This window comes from Nyctereutes procyonoides, unplaced genomic scaffold (genome assembly GCF_905146905.1).
Source record: "Nyctereutes procyonoides isolate TBG_1078 unplaced genomic scaffold, NYPRO_anot_genome, whole genome shotgun sequence".
NCBI lineage: Eukaryota > Metazoa > Chordata > Mammalia > Carnivora > Canidae > Nyctereutes > Nyctereutes procyonoides.
This window is the reverse complement of record NW_026575048.1, coordinates 31,428,844-31,447,743: the sequence shown is the minus strand read 5'-3', so window position 1 is coordinate 31,447,743 and position 18,900 is coordinate 31,428,844. Positions and strand designations below refer to the sequence as shown.

Below are 18,900 nucleotides of genomic sequence, written 5' to 3'. Positions count from 1 at the left end.
TACCATGCTAAGGAGCTTGGACTTGCTTCTGTAGAAAAGAGTAAGATTCGGGCAGCATAGTAACATAATTAGATTTGTGTTTAAGAAAACCAAGTACAGGAGGCATGCAGTTACAATGCTGTGTGGCAAAGGTCCAGGTAAGAAATAAGAGCCCAACCTATGAAAATCCCAGTGCTATAACAACAGCCTCCGCTGGTGAAGGATCTCAAGAGGTACCTTTTGATAACCATCTCAGGTAAACATCTGTAGCTAAAACATCAGGACTGGGTAACCAGCCTAAAGCCCTCCCCACCTTCTTTGATGCAGCAAGCTGTCATTTACAATATAGATCTCTCAGATCATTTCTATACGTAAATAAGACATGCCAGGATGACCTATATCTGATCCTTTCCTTCTACCACAGCCTAATGATGTCACATGTCATCCACTTCGCTTTTTCTTTTTCACCATCAATGAGGCTGGATCTCAATAGGCCAATAAGTCCGATTCATAGATACAACAATGATGTAAGGGGCTTGGGACCTAAGTCCCAAAGCTCCTCCCTCTTAGGTCAAATAGGAGAACATAGAAATGCACTGACCCAGTTGGAAGGGAAGCATCAGCTTATTATTAAGCCACCAAGCACCCAATAATACCCCAAATGCAGAGTTCACTGGTAAAAGCTAGATTGGAGAAAAAAAGGGGGAAAAGGTTAAACTTTAGGACAAAGGGTGCCTCTGCTCCCATCCCGAATCCAAACCTTGGGCCCGAGCCCTCAGAACTGACAGCAGGTCCACTCTCTCAGCCATCAGAAGGATGGAGGTCTGCAGCAGGCAGCAGGAAAAGGGAGAGGTGCTGCTTCCCCTGCTCAAGAGAGAGGGAGGGGAAGAGAGCCCTTAGCTCTTCTATCCAGGCAGCGAACGCCTAAGTGGAAGCCAAAGGTCTTGCTATCACAAGTCATGGCTATCATCACTCAGTGGCCAAGGAGCTCCCCGTAAGAGGATGGAGAAAGGCAGAAACAACCCCTTACACAGTGAGAGGGACAGACATATTTGGTGAAAGGCAGTTTGCCAAATAAAATACAGAGTGTCCAGTCAAATTTGGGTTTCAAATAACCAACAAATAACCTTGCAGTACAAGAATGTCCCAAATATTGCGTGGGACACACCCTAAGAAATTTATTGTTCATGTGAAACTGGACATTCTATACTTTTACCTGGTCAATCCCAACCCTAGTGGAAGACCTCTCCCTTCATGGCAGAGACACCCCCACTCCCCACCTGAATTGGAAGCCCAGAGGTCTAGACATGGAGGACTTTACAATCACGCAGTCCGGCGGCTTACTCTGGTTCACGATGAGAGCGAGGAGGCCCGGAGAACTGCAGTAACTGGCACAAAGTCATGCTGCTAATTAATGGCAGGCCAGGGAATAAAATACACCTGCTGGTCCTGCCGCCATGCTCTTTCTCTTTGGCCACCCGAAGTCCCCTTTGTCCCTTGGCTCACCAGCTCCTGAATTAGATGAAAATTCCCTCGGGCAGAGAGAATTATTTTTTAATGCCTTCGCCCCAGGCCTCACACAATGCTTTCTGAGCCCTGGCAGCGCCATCGACATTGCGGAGTGGCAGGCCACGTGGCTAAGGTCCCTGGATGACTGCCACCTCTCTCACGCGTCCTGCGTCCTGCCCCGGGAGGCCGTCTCCAGGGTTGCTGGGAAGTTGGCACGGCCTCCCGCCATGTGTGAAAATGGTCCCAGCCCTCCAGAGAGGCCATGAAGTAGGACTTTCTGAGTAACCGACCACCTTTGGGGAAAAAGCGTCTCTCCTGAGGTAAGGGGTTCCAGGAGAACACAGCTGAGACCTGCTAGCTTTCACGAGAGGCAGTCTTATTTTAATCAGGAACTTCATTTTCCTCCACAGCCAACCTTTGACCAGAGCTGCTGGCAAAGAACCAGCTGGACTTTTAGGATTTCTTTGTCTCCTCTCCCTTGCCTCCCTCTTGTGGACAAGCAGGCGCGCAGTTAGTACAATGCCTGTGAGGAGGCCACGAGTCTGGAAACAGCTGCATCACCTGATTGATGCCTCTGCCACACGTGGCACTTGCGGGGCCAGACATTGACAACTCTACCAAGCGAGTGATCTTCCCTGCCTGCCACTCCTCACAAATCACACCACATCGTCTTCTCCTTGTACCCAGAACCCTGATCACCTTCCCGTACCCCACCCCACCCCACCCTCTCCCAGCCTCCACCTCCATGCTCCTGACCTCCTTCCACTATGACCCCAACCATGACTTACTTAGGCTTCTTGGAGTCCCAAGTGCCCTGGGCAAGCAAGCTTTTCTCTACCAGGAAACAAGTTGCCTCTTCTTGCATTTTTTTTTAAGATTTTATTTTTAAGTAATATCTACACCCAGCATGAGGCTTGAACTCACAACTCCAAGATCAAGAGTCACATGTTCTACCGACCGACCAGCCAGGTGCCCCAAACACAGGCGATCATGTAGGATCCAGAGATGCTTCATGAGGATAATAATGGCATTTATTCAGTGCTTAATAAGTAGAAGCTGCTTTTTGCTAAGCACTTGGCACACATTGTCTCTTCTACATTCATGATCTCCACAGCAAACCACTGAGGCACATATTATGCTTGTGCCCACTTTACAGATGAGGACACTGAGGTTTGGAAATATTAAATAACACACAGAAACTTTTACTCTAAGTGGTAGAACTGGGATTCAGACTCAGAAAACCTGACACTAGGCTCTTGAAAGCCCTACCCAATAGGACTCTCTGCAGTAATGAAAATGTTCTGCATTGTCCAGTATGGGAAGCACTAGTTACAAGTAGCTACTGAGTATCTGAAATGGGACTACTGCAACTAAATTTTAAATGTTACTGAATTTTATTTAATTTTAACTTTAAGAGTTGCAGAATACTAGTGGCTCCTCTCCTGAACAGTGCACCTTAAAATATAAATCCCTCCATTATTCTAGTTACTCACTTTCCCCTTCCCTCTGCACTTGCTTACATGCCTACCCTGAGTGGGTTAGGGAGATATTTTGTTCATCTCATTCCCTTGGCCCTCACTTCACAGAGTAGACTCTGACTAGAAAATTGGTAATTGATTTATGTCCCCATTGACACAACAAGGCACGGAAAAGCAAATGAAAGATGTAAAAGACGGGCTCTGATCCTCCCTCTACTAGTGACAAGTCACAACATTTCTCTGGGCCTCAGTTTCTGTTTCTTTACAAGGACAGAGCTGTACTCCATGATCGCAGAGATCACCTCCAGCTTTAACATTCTGCAGGTGGAAAGTGCTTCACAGAACCCCTCTCCGGCTCTCAGGGTGCCACATTTAAAACAAGGGCCCCAGGTGAGGAGTCTGGCACCAACAGTGATTACCTGGAGGAACAGTCAGCAAGCATGCTTGATTGTGCACATCTAACACCCCATAATATATGGGGTTCTTTTTTTAGAACCCTAATCAGAGATTTCATTTGCAATAATTAACATCTTTAGGAATAATTGCAAATGACACATCTGTTCACTCTCACCTCCTTGGCAAACTATGTGTTATAAACACAGTTTCTTTAGCTCTGTAAACAGTTGGTGCCTGTCCTTTGCTTTTCATGTTAGCCACTTTCCACCTTGGTGAGAACCCTGCATGACCCATCCCTCCATGGTTCCACCCCTTCTGCCAGTAGGTACTCAAACCAGATCAGGACCTGCTTGCAATAATTACCCTTTCTCACCCGCTGCAGAGCATAAGTTCTTGATCCTGGCTCCCAAGACCAAAGCTTCAGAGAAGTCACAAATTTGATGAAATTCTGGGTGTATATGGTTGTGTGTGTACATTCTGGGGAGAGGGTCCATGGCTTCCAGTAGAGTTTCAATGGATTACAGAAAAGAGTCATATGTTGTGAATGCCCATAGTAAGACTGGACCCTCTCTATTCCCAGAAAGCCTTGGTTAGTACCAAACATGGTTCTTTTTTGGAAGAAAGGTCAGCTTTATGTGGGGCCTCACATGGGATATGACTTAATGGTATCAGGAAGACTCTAGGCCAACTCTTCTTGAACTTTAATGAGCATATGAGTTAGTTGATGATCTTGTTAAAATGCAGATTCTGATTCAGTGGTTTTTAGGGTGGGCTCAAGATTCTCCTGGTGGCCCAGTAAGCACACTAGGAGTAACAAGGCACTAGACCAAAACCATGTCGGCATCCTCTTGCCTCTCCTGTGTCTTCATGCCATGTAACTACTTATGACAATACTTAATTTCCTGAGATATATATATATATAGCCCTGGGTACACTTTATTCCTGACTCGGACTTTCTCCTCAACTAATTTATCTGTTCAGTCTTGCTCTAGTGAACTAAGCTGAACAACTTAGAATCCTCGAGGGCCCTCTTTATCCTTCTCCTTTCAAGACTAAGCCAGGTACAGCCCCAGTCAGCTCATTAATTTTATTTCCCCTCAGCCCCACAATGGCCCAATTTAGCCCTTCAGAATGAGGTTGTTTCTCACAAAAGGCATACCTTGCTCAAATAGAACTTAGATTTTAAAAAAGTCATTCCATCTATATATCCTAAATGTGAATTTCCTTTTACTCATCCCAATAAATATTTTGTTTCCCCAGTACTTGCTAAAGAAGCATGGGACCCTGATGCTTAGTTTGAACCAAGAGGGTATTCATCTAAAGGGAGAAGACTATGGGTCATCTATATGAAGCAGGTTGCCTCAGGAAAAAATAAGGACCCCGTCACTAATCTTACTCAAGTAGAACAATAACAGAGATGCCATAGCAAGGATTGAGTCATATAGTAAATTGAAGAATACGGCCACAATACTGTGTAACAACTCTCTTCAAGGGTGGAGGCTGCTTCTCTGCCTTGACTCTGGGTTGGCCCTGTGTCTTGTTTTCACCAATCAAATGTGGCAGAGGAATTCCAAAGCCTAGCCCTCAAGAAGCCTTTGCAGCTTCCTCCCTTTTGAAACACTGCCTTAAGAACACTATGTAAAGAACCCAGTCTAGCCCAACTAGGAGGGGAGGCTGGATGGAGAAAAATAAGCCACTGTAGCCCACAGCCAGGACCATCTGCCAGAATATGAATGAAGCCACCTTGGTCCCCCAGTCCAATACAACCACATAAGTGAGTCTGGGTGAAAACAGCAGAGGAGCCACATAGCCAACCCAGAATTGTGGGAAATAATAAGTCACTACATTTCAAGATGGTTTGTTATACAATATGAGATAATTAAAATAGGTGGGCTGCCTGAATAGATAAAGACTCTTGAAATGTGATTACATATTTTAAGTAATGTTGGCGGGGGTGAGTAGGGAGTTGATTTAATTTCAATTAAGCTTTTTCTTCTGTGTGTCTACAGCTCTGTTCTCCATTCAAAAGTCTGGTTTCTGCACATGCTTCTGTTGCTACCTGCCATGTGAGAAAAACAATGAATGCCCCCACCCAAGGCCTCTTCAGATCTTTAGTGACACTAATATAACAGGGCATCTTGCTTGTACTAGAACAAAGATTTTGGTATGCTCGAAGGTACTGAAGCTAGGTCCCATCTCCCCACTGTCATGAAGCACTATGCCTGCAGGCTTTGGGATTTAGAATGCTGCCATGGGATGCCTCAGAGAAGAGAAAGGAAAGCAAGGTGACAATGGCAAGGATGGGGCAGTGTTCTCTGTACTCTTAACTTCAAACCCATTGCAAAGGACTCATTTTGATTCTAAAAAAAAAAAAAAAAAAAAAAAAAACCAGTGCCAAAAGCTGAAGGAGGAACTTGAAGAAATCTAGGCACACACATGCTGCTTCAGAGCCCAGGACACAGAGCTGGGGACAGTGCTCTCCTCTCTTCCTCACCCTGCCCCAACTCTGGCATGCAGACAGAGCAGCTTTGTCTTCCTCAGAAGGGAAACCTATGGCTGTGCTTACTAGGGTCCCATTCTCACTGGAGCCCAACCATTCAACACAAGGGTAAGGGCCCCTGAAAAAGAGTCAATGCACAGAATGAGTGGCCAAGATATGCCATCTCTTTGGGGCCTCCTCAGGATAACTAGGGAAGCCTCTGGGGAGGAGTTGAGGTCCAGTGTGAGCAGATGAGGCTCCATCTGTACCATCAATGGGAATATGTCTGAACATGGATTCACAGTCTGGTTACACAATGAAATTAAGACCTTTTTCAGGTTTTTTTTCCTGATTGTTAGAGTCCCATGACCTGCACCAGATGTTCTGATCTCATCCAGGTGCTTTGACATCCTTCCTTTTTGAAGAGCTGGTTTTCTACAGGTGTTTTAGGTTATGTGCAAAATGAAGCTTATTTCCCAAGCTGGGTAGATGTTTCAACTACGTTTGAAGGTCAAGATATGGAGTGAAAGTTTGGAGCTCAGAGTGGTAATTTAGGACTTCTTATCTAGCTACTTGCCTACTCTCTATGCATGATAGAATATATAGAAATATCATATATAGATCTAGAGAGAATATCTATATATGCTAATCCAGACACTATTTTACCTCAAGTAGGATACAGATTGTATTATATTTTTATTTCAAGAAGGGAGGGATCCCTGGGTGGCGCAGCGGTTTGGCGCCTGCCTTTGGCCCAGGGCGCGATCCTGGAGACCCGGGATCGAATCCCACATCGGGCTTCCGGTGCATGGAGCCTGCTTCTCCCTCTGCCTGTGTCTCTGCCTCTCTCTCTCTCTGTGACTATCATAAATAAATAAAAAAAATTAAGAAGGGAAATATAACCATATATATCATGGATCACATTACAGAGAATAAACCCAGTTGGCCCGATTCAGCTAGTTTTTTTGTTACATCTTGTTATATTGACTTCCTATGGCTTATTCCTTTTTAGTCTACCATTACGAGAATGCCATACAAACTGTGCCAGGTCAACAATTTGTCAATAGCTAATGATATTGAAGAAAAGCTTACCTTGTTACCTTGCGATTCCACTCTTAGGTTATGTACACTGAAGAGATATGAAATAAATTTGGGAAGCAATACAATACTGCAGTTAAAATAATTGAACTAGATCTATTGATATCAGCATGGATAAATTGCAATATAACATCAAATATAAAAAAGTTTTTAAAAGATGCTTATAGGAAAACCACAAGAGTACTGTTAAAGGCTCATCCCCAAAGAGGACTATATATTGTTTCTGTATATATTCTACATAGTAAAAGTAATTTTAATAAACAAGAAAGATAAATTCAGCAGCTCTCTCTGGAAAGAAAGAGAAAAGAATAACACAGTAGAGTGGAAATACGGAGATTTGGCTACGCTGCTACACTTTATTTCTACAGAAGGAAGAAGGAAAGGAGAGAGGTAGGGAACCAATGCTAATATGGGAAAATGGCAAATCTCAGTAACTAGCACATGAATATTGGTTATATTCTTCACAGTTCCCTTGTGTATTTAAACTCTTTCCCCCCCCCTTTTTTTTTTAATTTAAAGATAATGGACAGCTTACCAGCAAAGGGACTTCAATCCCCTCTGCTATGGTACCTGTTCTGAAGGAACTTCCTGGGTTTGTTCATGATCAAGATACAAGAAAACACATCCTCGGATTAAACGCCACTACTCATGTCTTCTCATCCTCATACAAAATAATTTTCCTTGCTATTATATACATGCATTGCCTCTGATTTCTGCCCAATGACACTAGCCCCAGGAGGCAGGATAAGAGGTAAAGAGGGTGGAAACACAAAACCAAACCCTTGTAAGACATGAAGAAACACTTACTCTGTTAAAGCCCACTTTGGAATGCTCTGTGTTTCTGTCACCTCGGGCATTCTGATTCATTCTGAGCATCTCCTCCAGATACAAGTCATTTAGCCAGCCGACAGGAGGAACAATTACTGCTGGCTTAAAAGATTGGTTGATTTCTCTGGCGTCTATTTGCCTGCAGTTCTGGCTCCCTGACAAATCAAGTCAGATCAATTTGTACCCTAAAGAGTAAATGGGAGGATGTGATTATTTTCTGGTTCAATAGAAAAGCATTTCATTTCAAAGGGCTGCTGCATAGCATTTCTTTTGAGATTCACTAGGAACAGGTCAAGTCCCTAGAGAGTAAATGATGGATTCTCAGGAGGACAGCTTGGCTTTGCTTCTTACAGAAGCTTTGGGAAAGGAGGCAGGATATGGAGATGAACAGAAAGTGTTCCCCTCTGAGAAAGAAGGTCCTACATATCTGACTGCCTAGACAGTTTGGGCAACTATAGCAAAATACTATACACTAGGTGGCTTAACAACAGAAACTTATTTCTCATAGTTCTCAAGGCTGGAAGTCTGAGATCAGAGTGCCAGGATGGCCAGGTCCTGATAGGGTGTTCTTCTAGTTTTCAGATGTCTAACTTCTTATTGTATCATCACATGGCAGAAAAGAAAGCTAACTAGCTCTCTGGGCTCTTCTTAAAAGGCCACTAATCCGGGATCCCTGGGTGGCTCAGCGGATTAACACCTGCCTTTGGCCCAAAGCATAATCCTGGAGTCCCGGGATTGAGTCCCACATCAGGCTCCCTGCATGGAGCCTGCTTCTCCCTCTGCCTGTGTCTCTGCCTCTCTCTCTCTCTCTCATGAATAAACAAATAAAATCTTTAAAAAAAAAAAAAAGGCCACTAATCCCATTGCTGAAGGCTCCATCCTCATGACCTCTACCTTCAGATACAATCACACTGGGATTAGCGTTTCAACACAAACATTTTGGAAAGACACAAACATTCAGTCCATCACACTCATATTTAAGGAATACATTCTTTGCCTCCTCAAAAGGAGTGATTCTTTAAGAGTTAAAAAACAGGGACGCCTGGGTGGCTCGGTGATTAGGCATATGTCTTCGGCTCAGGACGTGATCCCATGGTCCCAGGATCAAATCCAAAATCAGGTTCCTTGAGAGAAGCCTGCTTCTCCCTCTGCCTGTGTGTCTCTCTGCCTCTCTCTGTCTCTCATGAATGAATAAATAAAATCTTTAAAGAATAAAAAAGTTTAAAAACATGCTAAAGATTCAAGATGATAGAAACCTAATTCTACTGGCAGCCAAATCAAGATCTAGAAAATTACCCCTGAAACAGAACCAAAGAAGTAGAAATAAACTCCTAGAGAACAAAAGGAAACAGAGGTGGGAAAACATTTGAACCAGTTTGGTCCTTGACACTTTGATGCTCTTTACTTGCTTGGTAAGAGATTTGTTCACTGAGACACAGTGTTAGAGTGAGAACCCAAGTGACAGAAGCCTTGGTTGGTTCTGAGATCCTGTGATGGAGGGCTTCCCTTTTCAGGTGTTATCTGACACTTGAACTCAATCTTCAGGGTCAGATTCAACCCCCACTCCTGCATATTTTTCATTCCCTCACCCCAGAGACATCATAGCTGACATGTAGGAGTTGGAATAATGTCACGGAAACATGTGGGCTTTGGGGGTAGGCTGCTTGGGTTCAGTTCTCAGCTCTGTGGTTTATGAGTCGTGGAACTTTGACAAACGACGTCAGCTTCGATTCCCTCTGTAACACAAGAGCGGTAATAGCACCTTCCTCACAGGCTTGTTATAAAGGACACAGTGGCTATAAAGCTCTTAACACTGTCCCTGCCATAGATCAAGCACTCTACAGCTGTTCATTATGATTATTACTATTATTATCTACCGCCTTGGGTATGTGATGCTGTTTGGTTTCCTATGAAAGACAAGGAGATTTTTAAATCCAAATTTTAGTGAGAATATGTCTATTGCATGAGCATCAGGTATATTGATTGTAGGGAGCCTCTGTCCTTATGGATGAACTATAGGCTTCCTCTGACTCATTGCTTTCCACCATGGAATTGTCATCTTTTTTACCTTGGTCTCCATGGCAATTAGATATTACTCTTGCTCCGCATCTCTACAACACTCTACATGGGGTCAGTTTATTCATGAGCACCATAGTGTAGCAATGTACAAGAAGTCAGAAGGCAAGAGTTCTGGCTCTTTCCATGGCAATAACCAGTTGTGTATGGGTTGAGATTTATCTATCATTTCTGCCTTTAGGTCTCCATATCTATAAAGTGAGGATCATTTTTCATGTTCTCTTCACTTCACCAGATTATGGAAAACTGAAAACATGAATATGAAAGTATGTTGACTTTTAAAGGGTGCAGAGAAAATGGAAGAGATCATTATTGTCTCTTCATCTTTATTTTTCCACCTGCGAATCCTTGAATGCATAAACCCCACAGAGTCTAACAGTAATATCTAGAATGCAGGAAGTATATCTACCAAATACTGCTTAAACAGGCTGCATATTATAAGCAGCATATTTTAACAGCCAGGGACTTCATACATATTGTTGAAAATAATGGGTCCCAAATAAAATTTAAAACTTTTTGGGATCCCTGGGTGGCTCAGTAGTTTAGTGCCTGCCTTTGGCCCAGGGTGTGATCCTGGAGTCCCGGGATCGAGTCCCACGTCAGGCTCCCTGTGTGGAACTTGCTTCTCCCTCTGCCTATGTCTCTGCCCCACCCCCTCTCTGTGTGTCTCATGAATGAATAAATATTTTTTTAAAAAACTTTTTAATGTAAACTCTAACGTCTATCTGTAAACTGGTCATTGCTGCCACATACTACATACACTTAGGAAATGTAAAGCCTTCCATCCTGGGGCACCGGGGTGACTTAGTGGTTGAGCATCTGCCTTTGGCTCAGGTCATGATCCCAGGGTCCTGGGATTGAGTCCTGCAGCAGGCTCCCTGCTGGGGGCCTGCTTCTCCTTCTATGTCTGTGTCTCTCCCTGTGTGTCTCTCATGAGTAAATAAAATCTTGAAAGAAAGAAAGAGAAAAGAAAGAAAGAAAGAAAGACCTTCCATCCTAAAACTAGAAACTGACAAAGCATAGTTTCTGGTAGGTTTTAGTATTGTATCTGATTTTAAAATGTTTCTTTTCATAAAGGAATGCTAAGGGACAAATTTTCAGTTTGTTTCTTCTTTTTTTTGTTTCTTATTTTAAAAATGCAACTGTATTATCCAACTTTGTGTTTCCTGACTCTATATTGAAAGTCTCTAGAACTGCAGCCAAGCTTATTAAAACTTTGCAACAGGAAATGGCTATGAACATTTACTTTGGGCTTCCGTTAGAACTGGGTTTACACCTCCTGCTACTGTTATCTGCTGCGTGGTCCCAACAAAAATGATGCTCACAAAGTAAATTGTAAACAGTTTATTTGCAACAAGCATTTCCTGCTGCTAAAGACTTTTGAGCACCCTGCTTCATATCCTTGAGCAATTTAGAAATGATTAATCACCACTCCTGCTTAAAGAATGCAAATCTGGGCAACTAGGGAAAATGCACTTATTGATATTAATGGGATTTATTTCAGATTTTTTTAAATCTTTATTTATTTATGATAGTCACACACACAGAGAGAGAGAGAGAGAGAGAGGCAGAGACACAGGCAGAGGGAGAAGCAGGCTCCATGCCCCGGGAGCCGGACGTGGGATTCGATCCCGGGTCTCCAGGATCGCGCCCTGGGCTAAAGTCAGGCGCTAAACCGCTGCGCCACCCAGGGATCCCTATTTCAGATTTTTTAAAAGTGTGCAGTCCCCATATAGTGAGAACAAAACTTTCAGAACCTTTGTTCCCAGGAAATCACTATGCCCTTATTCCTTATTCCTTTGCTCATACTGTTCCCTCAGCCTGGATGCCCCCGTTCTTCTACTATTTCCATGTCTGTCAATGTCCTTTCGTATGCCACTCGGTCTGTGGTGCCTCCTTCCCACTCCAGCCCCAGTGCAACTGCCATTCCTCTAAAGAACCATGTACCTGTATCTCTGCAGTGCTTCTTCTGCTTTGCTCTTTAACTCGTTGTCTCACACAGGATATTACGGTTTTTGAAGGACCATGACCCAGATCGTTCAAACTTTTCTTTTTTTTTTTTTTTTAAGATTTTATTTATTCATTCATCACAGACACAGAGAGACAGGCAGAGGGAGAAGCAGGCTCCATGCAGGAAGCCCGATGTGGGACTCGATCCCAGGGCCCCCTGGATCACACCCTGAACCAAAGGCAGACACTCAACCTCTGAGCCACCCAGGCATCCCACTTTCTCTCTTTCAAAACACATGCATATGCAACACGTACACGATGCTTGGCACATGGTAAACACACAGTGTTAACCGATAAAATTGTAAGAGTTATTATGTACTCATTCAATAAGCATCTATTAAGTACTTCCTATGTGCAATGTTATGCCAGACTCTGCAATTAGAAGGGGATAACACGGATAAATAAGACACAGTCTGATGGAGGAGACAGCAATGCCAATAAAGATTACATTTGACAAATGCTCAAATCAAAATGTACAAAATAATACAGGTGAACAAGGAAGGGAGAGACTTAATCAGGGGGAATGCAGACAGGCTTCATAAAAGAGGCAAGCCTCAGTCTTTAACTAAAAGCATGAAAGGAAGTCACCTGTAGCAGAGGTGTGGTAGGTCTGGAAGGCATTCAAGGAAAAGGGAATCATTTACGAAAAACCTCAGTGTGGAAAGAATGATGGGGGCAACTAGGATTGGAGCCTGGACATGGGGTGCTTAGTGCAGGGGGATGGACAGGACGGAGATGGAGCCAGATAGTGGAATGTTCTCTGTGCCTGCCTATGGAGTTCACCTTGACCCACCAGGCAGGATACCTGTCCCAGGTTTTACAGCAGGAGAGAAAGTGGGCCAGAGCTGGGTTTTAGGATGATCATGCTGGTAGCTGGCAGCTCAATTGGCCATAGCTTTTGGCCCTTGTTTTCCTTTCCTGCCCCCAGTCCTGGTGCTTCACAACTCGCCGGGGAATTTAGAACAGATGATGGTGAGTTGGGAGGAACTGTTAATTCCCTTTAATGGCATTTTTTCAGTCCAAAGCGGTCACATTCTCAGAATATAAATTTACTTCTGCATACTTTCACATAGACAACCACAGTAAAATAAATGTTGTTAATTAGTGTTGGTCTTAAAGACTAACAGCAGTTAATCCCCACCCCACCCCCACCAATGAAATAGCATTGCCTTCATAAGGAGTCAGAGAGGAAGGGAATGGGGCAAGTGAAATGTTTGAATAAAGCAATCACAGTAGTTTAATTAAGTGAAACTCTGCCAGCTGCTGTGAATGTGACCCCACAGACTTACTTTGTTTGTATTTCAAATCATCCTTTCTAAAGAAAGGGAAGAAGCATGCCTACTAAGAATGTTCCTACACTCCTCCCCACCCATACACACACTTTTAGGCAAGCCTGATCTAAACAGAATCATTTTCCAGACCAATAGTAAGAAACAGTGGGAGCAGCTGACAGTGACCCTCTGAGCCTTGCTAACAGCACTTTAAGTGCTTCACCAAGAGCCTATAAGGAGTAGAACCATCCTAAAGCCTCCAAAAATAGGAAAGGAGGAGTGGGGCATGGGGATGCTCTAATTCTCCACTCGTTCTACCACCCTTTGTTTTGTGTTAAAGAACATGGAGGGGCCTTGCTATGAGCTAAGAACACTAATTTCTCAAATACCATGCTCTATTCTGGGGGACCATAACCTTTTGAGCCCAAAATGGGAAGACCTCATTCCAAATAGCCACCGTTTCCTCTTTCCAGTCCCTCGAGGGGAAACAATTAGCCTGTTCATTTCAACTGTTGACACATCCCTACCCAGTGAGAGCAAGAGTTCAAGTTTGGGCTTGGGAAACTGGACCTCCCAGGTTCTGATCTTTGATGCACAACTTTCTGTGTGATTTGGGGCATGCTCTTATCCTCTCTTGGCCTTGAGCCCCTTATCTGTAAATGAAAATAAAGAAAGCATCTACCTTGGAATGCCTGGGTGGTTCAGTTAGTTGAGCCTCCAACTCTCAGTTTTGGTTCAGGTCATGATCTCAGGGTCATGAGATCAAGCCCCTCATGAAACCCCTCATTGGATTCTGCACCCAGCTTGGAATCTATTCATGATTCTCTCTCCCTCACCCTCTGCCCCTTACCCTGCTCACTCATTCTCACTCCCTCCCTCCCTCCCTCTCTCTAAAATAGATTAAATCTTTAAAAAGTTGTGAGGATAAAGTAAAATAATGGATGTATGTGACACAGAATAAGGACTTTGTAAACGTTAGCATCATCAGCAAGTGTCAACGAAACCTTATTACCTATTGCCTCATATCTTGGACTACGAATTAGTGTGAATTGGTTCATCACACTCCTTTAGAAATAGAATTGTAGAATCTGGGTTGTAAAAAAAAAAAAAAAAAAAAAAAGTCAAAGAACACCAAATCCAATGTTTCTACTCTTCAAAGGAGGAAACGGAAGTTCAGTGATCTGCCCTTAAGCTCTGCCCCTTTTGCAGTGGGCCCAGGGCCCAGGGTCCTCAGTTCTAATTAAATGCTTTCCTCTATAAGAATCTGGAAACTCTCATCTTTGCTGAGTACATGAGAAGCTGATGGCGAGTTATATACCAAGCTCCTAGACAGTGCTCTGTTCAGGGTTAGGGTGACCAGCTGTCCGAGTTTTCCCAAAACTGGGGGTTTCCTGCATTCTAGGACTTTAAGTTCTAAACCTGGACAGACTTGGGTAAACTGGACATTTTTTAAGCTTACTTAAGGCAGACCCTCAATAAGTTTGGGGGGATTTTTTGTTATTGTTGTTGTTGGGGGGGAGGGGTTGCACTTCCAAAGACTTTTACTGGGGATGCCTGGGTGGCTCTGCAATTTACTGCGTACCTTCAGCCCAGGACATGATCCTGGAGTCCTAGGATTGAGTCTCACATCAGGCTCCCTGCATGGAGCCTGCTTCTCCCTCTGCCTACGTTTCTGCCTCTCTCTCTCTCAATCTCTCTCTCTCATGAATAAATAAAGTCTTAAAAAAAAAAGTCTTTTATTGGATGTCAAGGCCAGGAACTGCCCTGGGAGTGGAATCCCAGTCCCAGTCTGGAGTCTCTAGGTCTATGCTGCCCCTGCCCCTGTTCCTGACTGGGACAGGTGGCCTTCTCTGACAGGCTCCTTGGCTCCCTCTTTCAGGTGGTCCCAGCCCTGCTTGAAGTACTCACAGGCCTTAGAGGGGGCCGCCGACAGAGCCGACATCACTGTAATGATGCCTGAATTCCAGGTGTCGCAAATGTGAAAGTTACATTTTGGAGGAGCTGGGTGCTAGGGTATCTTCAGACCAGTCTACTCACACATATACTGGCTGAACAGGTACATGCCTGGAGGGACTATCTCCTCAGCCTTCTGAAGAATAGCCTAGCTCTTGTTGCTTGGCCCCAGCAACTCCTGGTCATAAACCAGGTAAGCGGCACCCCCAGCCATACTGCCCTTAATGAGGAACCTCATCAGCGACCACACTCAGAGCACCATGGTCACTGTGCTCTGCACATGAGGACACTTGACTCGCCACCCTCAGTAAGTGGTTCTTGAATGAATGAAAGAATGTTTCCTGAGAACCAATCGAGTTCTCTGTAAATCTGCCTGGCCTAGGAGAGGAAGACACATAAGGAAAGGAGAAAGGAAGGGTCTGGCCCCTTTTGTCAAGAATGGGAAGTCTGATTTGCCAGAGAACTATATCTTCTTGGTTAAAAGAACAGTGTCTCAAAATGGATCCTTATTGAGAAAAGAAAAACCGAAAAGCAAAGATAAACCAAAATGGACTTTATTTAAAGGAAAAAAGACAAAGGTTAGCTAATAAAAGCCACAACCAAGGTGCAGCCTGGCCCTAGTTCATTTTCTCTTATGGCCCCATCCTAGCAGAGGACTGGGAATAAGGCTGGAGCTCCCTCTCAGATCTGCAGAGGAACAATCGCCCTGCTCCCAGGCAAAGAAACATGCCCTATGTCTACACCTCCAAGGGCTGTATGGAATGGGAGAAGCTAATGGAAAAGAACGCTTCCAACATGGAGAAGCAACACCCTGTGAGAGAGAGAAATGGAAAGACAGAAGAAAAAAATACAGCCGCTAGCCAGCTACTTTCGGAATAATTAAAGGATTCTTATACTGTGAGTCACAGGCAGCCCAAGAAGACAGTCAGGAAGTACAAAGCAGTATTTCAGGGTGCAAGAATTTGCTGTGCATAAACAACCGTCACTGTCCCTTCAAAACAAAATGGTATTTCCCTAAAATCTAGCACTGTCTTAAACTAGTAAAATAAGTATCTTTCTGCCGTAACTTCTGTAAAATTGCATATCGGCAATATGGTCTTCGCTCAGTGGGTTAAACCTGGAAACATCTGGAAGATAATTATTCCCTTTTTAATAATAATAGTTTAGTGAACAAACTCCATCTGATGGTGAAAGGTAATAAACATGCCCACTGTTCATTTTTAATTCCTTTTTGGAAAGTTCCCATTTCTGCCAGACATTCTTTCAAGTGATCTTGGGTAACTCACACCCCCTCTCTGGACCTGACCCTTCTCATGGACTTGGTGAATAAAAAGCTAATTTCTGTTCTTCCATTCTCTGCTAGGACAACATAATAATGCAGTTATCTTACCTATACTCCCAACACAGCATTAGAGTTCTGACCAGTCATTGACTGTACTTACATCTGGTTGTCAGAAACAGACCCAGAGCAAGATGAATGGAACAGGCGCCTTAAGCCTCTAGAAGCTGAGTTCAGGAGGCCAGAGACAGATTTGCCCAAATTAACCAGACCAACACTACAAGCACAAGATATGTATCAAGGGGCAGAGAGCTTGCCATCCACCTGGTCCTCAGCCAATAGCTTTACTGTTTCTGTTGCTAATTCATGCATAAGTTATTCTTGCAGCTGGACCAAGATCACTGAACCTGAAAGCATAAGGTCCATATGCCCCATGATGAAACTTGGCAGCAAGTCTGGGATTTCCTCCCTCATCAACAGGACTGTGATACAGAAACCTTCAGCATAATATCAACTAGCTGTAAATAAACCTGTTGTTCATTCCTACCCCATCAATAGCATATTTTTTTTTGTATCTGCCACTAGTACTTCTACTGCCTAACTAAATATGCTAAGCAGGCAGAGAGTAGTAGACAAAATTTAATAGTAGATGGAGTCTTCCTGAGAGATGTTTTTCATTTCTCTTTGAGGATCCCATAATTTTGTCTATGCCAGTTACCTCCTATTGCTCCATGGTCAACAGAATACCACAAGTTCGGCATCGCGACTGGAATTGCCACTTCCATGCTATTATTCGCTAGACCTTTCTGGAACCATGTTCTTTCTTTGGAGTTTTGTCTCTCCTATTTTCTCAGGGCCTTTATTGCCAACAAGCTAATGAATCTTAGTTAATTTAGGTGCTAGAAAGGGATTCTGGTACTTCAGCACTTTATGTCCTTCACTTTAAAAAAAAATCCACTTGAGAAAGAGAAAGAGAACACTCATGTAGGGGAAGGGCAGAGAGAGAGGGAAAGGGAGAGAAGCACACTCCCCACAGAGCTGGAGCCTGACCCAGGGCCACTCCCACAACCCTGAGATCATAACCTGAGCCAAAACCAAGAGTTGGACACCCAACCAACTGAGCCACCCAAGCACTTTTATAGAATAAAGCAGTTATATAATAGTGGAACCAAGGTCTCATCCAAAATGCTCTTCTAAAGGTAGCAGAACTGAGATTCCAAGTGGTCTGACTCTAGGTCCAATTATCCCACCATTGTGAATGGATGGGGCCACATTTAGAGATATTTTTCTTAAAGATATGCTAGCATTTTTTATCTGATGTTCTCTGTCTCTAACAATATGTTATTTTGAGAATGCAATTAAGCAAGAAAAGTCTCATAAGTCTTTGCAACATTCTCTGGTGGAATTCTTGGCTCGCCATAGGAGATCTATGATGCAAAATAGTGAATAACTTCTATTGCCTTTATCCTGAGGGCCAGTCACTGTGCTAAGACAACTCAGAACAATAATCATCTTTCATACTAGCTTGTATATACTTCTCTAGATCATATCCCAGGATTCAAAGGGCTTAAGGACTTCTAAGGACATTTCCAGCCAATTAAGCAGAACATTTCCCAGACTGTCAAATGAAGTTGTGAGATACCAGGACAATTGGAATAAATAACTGTAGACAAATAATTCCTGGCTCCCTGAGCCATGATGGCAGAACAAGATCATACTGCTCTCTGCCCAGCTCCTCAAGGCATTCTCTTAGCCCACAGAGTCCCAATAGCCAGATGCCAGGCTGATAATGTGGAGAATGCTGCCCTTTGTTTTAGTTGGAAAGAAGTTTGGCAACTCTGCAAGTGCAGTGGCATGAAAGAGAAAGCAGAGTCTGCCTTGAGAAGGTTTGGGGAAATTTATCAGTAAGAAAGACACTAGCTTATGTCTTGGAACAAGTTGTTTTGGATTTCTTTCCCCCTCTGTATACAAAGTACTAATGAATTACTTCTTAGGAAGAATACAAAACTGGGGTGAGTGACAGGGAAACCATTCTGTAACTGTTTCTTTTGTCTTTTTGCATTCCTACTCAAGACTTTCTTCATTTCTCATTCATTAGAGATAGGAAAATTATTTCATATGAACCTAAAAGAACTGTTTAAAAGATCCAAATATTTTGTAGAAAGTCTCCTTCAATGATCAAAAAAAATATGTAAGAATGCTATGTTAACTGTCCAGAAGTCAGGACAAGGAAAGAATCCAGTTGGTAGCAGGATTCGTTATCAACTAAAAATCTGTGAGCCAAGAGGCCAAGATATTAGCACAAAATGGGAGGTGGGGTGGAGAATGTCATTGGGTTGCTGTGGTCATGAGCAAGCAAAAGATACAAGAATTGAAAGGTCAAATGTAACCAAGGGATGAGCAGCTCCCATGGGTCAGGGAAGGTAAGGGTCAGGGCAGGTAAGGTCAAGAGGTCATGTCCAGGGGCCCCTGGGTGGCTCAGTGGTTGAGTGTCTGCCTTTGACTCAAGTCGTGATCCTGGGGTCCTGAGATTGAGTTCCACAT

At 43.6% G+C, this 18,900-nt stretch overlaps 1 protein-coding gene and 1 pseudogene across 1 annotated transcript in view; both read right to left on the bottom strand.

Annotated features, from left to right (window-relative positions):
• The window catches only part of TMEM178A (transmembrane protein 178A), a 132,749-nt gene extending 116,155 nt beyond the window's left edge, over positions 1 to 16,594 (bottom strand). Inside the window, exon 1 of the mRNA XM_055326939.1 lies at positions 16,520 to 16,594. The gene's annotated coding sequence lies outside the window, so the exon portion shown is untranslated. The remainder of the gene's footprint in view (positions 1 to 16,519) is intronic.
• Positions 14,929 to 15,339, bottom strand: LOC129510862 (MICOS complex subunit MIC13-like; annotated as a pseudogene).
• Positions 16,595 to 18,900: the final 2,306 nt, after the last annotated feature.